The 6,456-nt window shown below is 39.6% G+C and overlaps 1 long non-coding RNA gene across 1 annotated transcript in view; it reads right to left on the bottom strand.

The window, feature by feature from the left end:
- LOC117199655 (uncharacterized) overlaps window positions 1–1,955 on the bottom strand; it is a 107,357-nt gene extending 105,402 nt beyond the window's left edge. The window contains exon 1 of the long non-coding RNA XR_004480938.2: window positions 1,847–1,955. This is a non-coding gene — a long non-coding RNA (uncharacterized LOC117199655). The remainder of the gene's footprint in view (window positions 1–1,846) is intronic.
- Between the last annotated feature and the right edge of the window lie 4,501 nt (window positions 1,956–6,456).

Below are 6,456 nucleotides of genomic sequence, written 5' to 3' on the forward strand. Positions count from 1 at the left end.
ATATCTCTTCCATAGGGACAATCTTGAAGAAAGAAGTAAATGCACATCGAGGGATCTACGGCAAGGACTAGTTAAGACTTGGGTCTCAGAGCCTGATCAGATGCCCTGAGCAATGGTAAGTGGCAAAATTAAGGCTGTTCCAATTGGGCCAACATATTTACTAAGACTTGCAGTTTGGCTACAACTTGTTTAGACGTACCCGAACGTGAACCCTTCCAAACATAACTGAACAGAAATTAGACAAGATTTTTTGCTGACGTAAGCAACCTCTGTCACAAGTTGAATCTTCACTCAGCGATTCTCCATTTAACCAGTGCCCTCTCCACATTTTCAGTGTTAAGATGCACAGTCCTTCCTTCAGAAGCTCAACTTCATGTTTCTGGTCCTCCGCAGAACACCAACACAAAGGGCTCAATAGTGAACAGGGTGACTCAGTCAATCACTATGCGGCATTATAAACGTCCTAGAGATTGTGAGGGAGTTTTTTTTCTTAAATATAACAGTTTATTTTGGTGAAATTATTATAATTTTAAATCTCTTTTATTGCAATCCAAAATCTGAGCAATTCTTTTAATTAACATAATTATTTTTGTTTTTCAGTTACATGTATGTGTTTCATAAGTAACATGGCCATTTTCTCTGCATAGATCCAAGCCCCAAGTAGACATGAATGAGTGTGCAGCTAATTCTAATCCACTTCCCCTGCATGTAGCATTAGTCACTGTGTGAGAACAACTCAGTGGCTCAACCTAATAGAACACAAAGATTCTCAGAAAAATGAAAGCCATAGATTAGAGCAGAACTCTTTTGCAGCTCACATTTTAGCTCCTTTTCCAAGACCTCATATTTTTAACTCTTGTCCAGGGGCTTTAGGGATTCAGAAAAAAAAAAAAAAAAAAAAAAGATCAGCCTTAAGTTTCTCTACTGAAATAATATGGGGAAATAGTTGTAACTGGCATCAGAAATTCTAGGCTCAGAATTCATTTTTCCTAGTTACTGACTGCGTAAACATGGAGAGGTCAGATTATCTCTCTGAATCTTCACTTCCTAACTAATCAAATCCTTTCTTTGTCTTCACTGTCTCACAATATTACCCCTTAGATCAACTAAAATATTATAAAATAGCTCAGTACATTGGAAAGCATAAAGAAAATATAAGTAATGCTTATTGTATTTTCTCCTCTTGCTACTTTGTCAGAAAAGATAAACTCAACCATGTCCTCAAATAGCCAAAAAGTAGTTGGTGGGTTGGTATAAGGGCTGCCACATACAGTTGTGCAGTCTGTACACTGCAAAACTAGGGCTGTCAGGATCTGGTGGAGAGGGCTTGCAGTATAACTTGAGGTCTACTGACAGAGCCATGTACCCTGGCATAGGTCTGCTTTATTATTTATTTTTGCCAATTAGCACAAAAAGACTATTTGTGTTAACAGAAGCCTGAATAGTACAAGAGAAATCAGGACTCTGGAATCAGTCTTGAATATTAAATTAAATATATTTATAGTATCATTCAATTATGTACATCTCAAAAGAAGGGATTTACAATTAGGAAACCTAGATTCTAGCCCTGGCTTTGCTGGAAATCAGCAACTTTAAACAATTTCCCTATAGCTACCTGGGGTTTCTCATTGCTCACTTGTAAAGTGGTTATATCTTCCATCTAATCTTGGTTACAGTCAATGCAAGTGTATTTCTGAAAGTAGTACTCTGAAAATGTAGATACGTTCCTCATTCAGTGGACTGACCGCATCTTATCCAATTATCTGCCTTATTTAAAAATTCCTGACAATCTATTAATTGGTTCCTAAGAACAATAAGCTCCATATTTAAAATGTAGAAAACTCACATCGTCAGCCACCGCCTGGTGCAAATGAGGCCCGATGTTCTTCACCCATGGCTAAAGACCAACACCCTCTCTCTATCTCCTTTCTCCATCATGTCTGGTCTCCAAATTCCCTTACTCATCTCACTCAAAAATCGCTTGGTGGCTATTATGTAAAAGATAATTGATTTAATTACTTTAGCTTAAACAAACAAGTCCAAACATCGCATGATGGGACTTGCCACTGGCATCTCCAAGGCCTTAAGTTCTAAGGCACCCAGTTTAAACAGGAGGGTCACAGAGTCATGAAGAGTGTGGGGGAAAGGACCTTATGGAGCATCAAGTTCAGCTTCCTTGTTTTGTAGAGATGTTGAGGCTCTGTGTAGAGCAGGCACTGGCCCCGAATCACGCCATCATGAGTGGCACACCTGACTCAGAAACCAGGACGTCTGACTTTAGGTGCATTACTTTTCTGATGACATCATGGTTTGGCTATGCCAGCTACATCTCCTGTCATTCTCCCACTTGCTCATTAAACTCAAGGCCCTCCCACGGCTGCATCTGGTGCCTTTGGGTAGCCTGGGAACAGGTAACCCTTCCTCTGGGAGACCATGTACCAGGGCACATAGCTTTGTGACGAGACCATGAGCTGGTTTGCCAGAATTTCCTCATTTAGACCAGATTGGTTTCCACCTCAGGGCCTTTTGACTGGCTGTTTCCCCTTCTTGGACGATGCTTCTCCCTGTAGGTTCCCCTAGAAGGCTCCCTCTTTTCCTTCAAATTGTTCCTCAAATGATACCTCTTAAGAGAAGCACTATCTCCTACTCTATCTGAAATCCTTGACCTTGTCATTATTCTCTGTACCATGACTGTGCTTTAATATTTTTCATAACCCTTATCAGTCTTCAGTATTACATTTGTATCATTTATTTATTCTTATACTTGATAATTATCTTTTGTCTCCACTTGAATATGAGTTAAAAAGAAAACTTTTTTCTTGTATGTACCACCTTATCCTCTGTCCGGCACCTAGTAGGTGCTCAATGCAAATCGTTGAATGGACGAATGAATGATTGAGCTTATGAGTGAACTATTCTTCTTAGTTTACAGAGTGTTTTGTCTTTTTATTCTCTTTTAGTAATGAAGCTTGTTGATTTGGGTGCTTCTAAGAAATTAGATTAGTATAATTCAACCTCAGTTTGATACTCTTTAAATGTCATCTCCATGTTTTCTATCACTGAGTCATTCTTACTCTTTTTTCTCTCATCCTACAGAGAAGTACAGTGTAAGTAGCAGTAGACTCCCACAGTTTTCCTCTTGAAACACGATGGATTCAGAGGTCAACATGCTGTTTGTGCTTTATATCTGCTTCAAATTGATTGACTTTAAAAAGGAACCTCAGAGAAACCTCACACCTTGTCTTTATTAAGATACTAGTTGTTGACACTTGTTTCATATTGCTCTCCTGACCAGGATACTCTGAAGCCAGAACTGTGCTTTTTCATGTGCATAGAGGTCTCAGCAAATGGTGTCACATGCTAATTACATTGTCTACTTTAAGCCCAAAATAATGATGGATTGTGGGCTAAGGGTCCCAGTGTTAAAATACTGGCAGTACTTCTTACCTATTATGACATTTTTATTTAGCTCAGTCTTTATTTTCCAATCTACTTGTTTTAGAATCACTTCATTTAAGGGGTTATTATTGATAGTAAGAACATTTTTTTTTTCCTGTGGCAGAGAAAAGAGTGTAGAGATTACAGTTGATGCAAGGGCAAATTCAGAAGCAATCCAAGTCAGACTTTGGCCTCTGTGCAGAGCCAAATCCATCAAACAGAAGAGATGAGACAGACTAGTACAGCCTTTAATTAGCTCTTACCCACAAAGTGGTTTTCAACAGGGAAGGGAATACTTGGGTCCTCATACTAGTGTCTTCTTGTCTCTGAGGGACTTCCTGTAGGCTTGAGGGAAAAGTTCTTTACAGATTAGGTATTTCCTTGTTTTAATTTAAGTCTATATATATAATTTACTTAGCCATTCACAAGGTTGGACTGTAAAGTTCTCAAAGGGCACAAAGTACATTTAATCAATATTCAGAGTTTATACACACACAACCCAGAGTCATTTCAGGTACATAATAGAGTTTGTGAATGAATGAATGAATCAATCAATGCATGAATGAGCAAATAAAGTAGATCAGTGAATTCATTCTTCCTACCTGATTATGTATAATGAGGAATAAACAAAAGAATTCTATTCGTGTAGTTATCTGGATATATCCCAGCCTCTTGCCTCAATCTGGGACAATTTCAGAGCTCCTTGTAGAATCAATTGAGGCCTCTATTGTGACTGCATCAATTTCTTCTGTCGAGTCCCACTCCATTCAATCTCTTCCTTATATGCGTGGTTCCCATATGTACTTCCCAATAAACCTCTTGCTTGCAAATCTCTGCTGCTGAGTCTGTCTCCAGGAAAGCCAACCTAAAATCCTAACCTAAGGAATAGAAAAGAAATGTTATAGTTGGCTGTCAGTGAATGTTAATTTCTTTTCCTCTTTTCCTTACAACCTGGGCCATGTATTAAGTGTTTTGCTGCCACAAAATTAGTGATAGGCACATACCTGTAGCATGAATGAAAAGTGCAAATGTCCCCACATGTCCCTTTTTTAGTCTGTAGAGTGATAACACAGGTAAAGGCCAAGATGCTGAAATACCAGCCCATCTCATGTGGACTCTATAAATGAAATTTCAAAGTTCAACTTTGGTAAAGTTTGCTTCTAATAACTTTGAGTTCCTCCCTTTATTAAAAGTAAAGAAAAGCCCAACGATTTACACTAGGCTATTTTTATCTCTTAGAGAGAATTGTTTTCCTCCCTTTTCTGGGCACAGAACAGCTTCCATTAACAAAGAAACTAAGTTAGTTACCTGCCTCAGAAGTAGTTATGAAGGTTCTCCTAAGAATTATTTGGTTCTCTTTTTACCTACATTCTCAAGCCTGGCATTTAGACCTGCCTCAAAGGAAAGATCACTTGGGTCTAAGCAGGAGCCCAGCCATCCCTTTCCATCTTCTCACTTCTGATTCTCCTTTGAGGTAAAACTGCAATGTTTATTGAGCTACCATTGCATGTTAGGCAGGTTTTGACAGATGGCATTTGACCCTGTATGTCTTATATATTTAAGTGGATTTTAGGCCCCATGGTGAATCTGTTTGCCTAGGTTTCCTCTCCTGTAATGTGGAGGAAGACACCCTCTGGTAATGGAATATTTTGTTTAGTATGGTGTAGACACAGACTCACTTAAATGTACATTCCATTTTTAATGGTACATTTTTTTTTGTTTTTTTTTTTTGCAGTACGCGGGCCTCTCACTGTTGTGGCCTCTCCCGTTGCAGAGCACAGGCTCCGGACGCGCAGGCTCAGGGGTCATGGCTCACGGGCCCAGCCGCTCCACGGCATGTGGGGATCTTCCCGGACCGGGGCACGAACCCGTGTCCCCTGCACCGGCAGGTGGACTCTCAACCACTGCGCCACCAGGGAAGCCCCTTAATGGATTCTTGATGTTAGGAGACAAGTAAGAACAGTTCTATCTACATTTATTGAGCATCTTTCATGTGCTGGGACCACATATTTGTTGACTATTGTTGCAATGATGTTACGCAAAAGAAAACCAACACAAACAAAAGGCTTCTGAACAACAAGCATTTGTTTTCACAGTCAGTCATGGGATTTGGCTACTACCATTTGGCTGATGGAGGCTGGGCTTGGTAGAGTGGGTCTGCTTTAGTCTAATGGATCTACTGGGCTTGGCTCCAAGAGGTGAATTCAGTTCATATCTGCTTCCTGTGTATTTGTTCTGGAGCCTGGGATAAAGGGGTCATGCTTCCTGAAGAAACCCACCCCCAAGAGTGAAATACAACCCCCGTACTGTTATTGTGTATTGTTATCTGCTATTCTCCATCATAATCTATAATTATATAACAGTTGCCTATTTACCTGAGCTTTTGAGGGGCAATAGGTCTTAGTCATTTCTAGATCTTGGAAACTGGCACACAAAAGGCACTCAATAAGTGTTTTTGAGCTAACAGATGCATAAGTGAATAAAATCTGCATAAATCTATACCAATTCATTCTAAAAGGATTGTGCTAAAATGACGAATGGTTGAGTTACAATCTGTAATTGGGACAAACTTGACCTGCTTGAGTACTTGCTGAGTCCTTTGAAGTTGACATTATGGAACACAAACGACAAATGATTCTCTCCTGTCAGCATTAGTGCCATATACTGGGTGGAATGGACCACTGATTTGACCTACTATGCTTTGTATTCATTCATGAGAACATGATTAAGTAACTGAGAGATTTCAGCAAACGTCCACACATAGCCCTGAGTTCTTCAAAACATTGCCTTTGGAATTATTAGGAGAAAATTATTTATTATCTACAAAGTATTAAACAAGAACTAGTCCAGTAACACACTTGATTACCTCCTGGAGAGCAGTTCAAAAACAATTCCATCAAGGCAAACAGAAAGCATTCATGGAGAGTCTTCAACATCAGAGATCCAACAGCCCGTTTTCAGAAGCTCAGCTTCACTGGGAGGTGTTTAGAAATGGCCACAGGAGCTAATGAGGACTTA

Source organism: Orcinus orca, chromosome 17, assembly GCF_937001465.1.
Source record: "Orcinus orca chromosome 17, mOrcOrc1.1, whole genome shotgun sequence".
Classification (NCBI taxonomy): Eukaryota; Metazoa; Chordata; class Mammalia; order Artiodactyla; family Delphinidae; genus Orcinus; species Orcinus orca.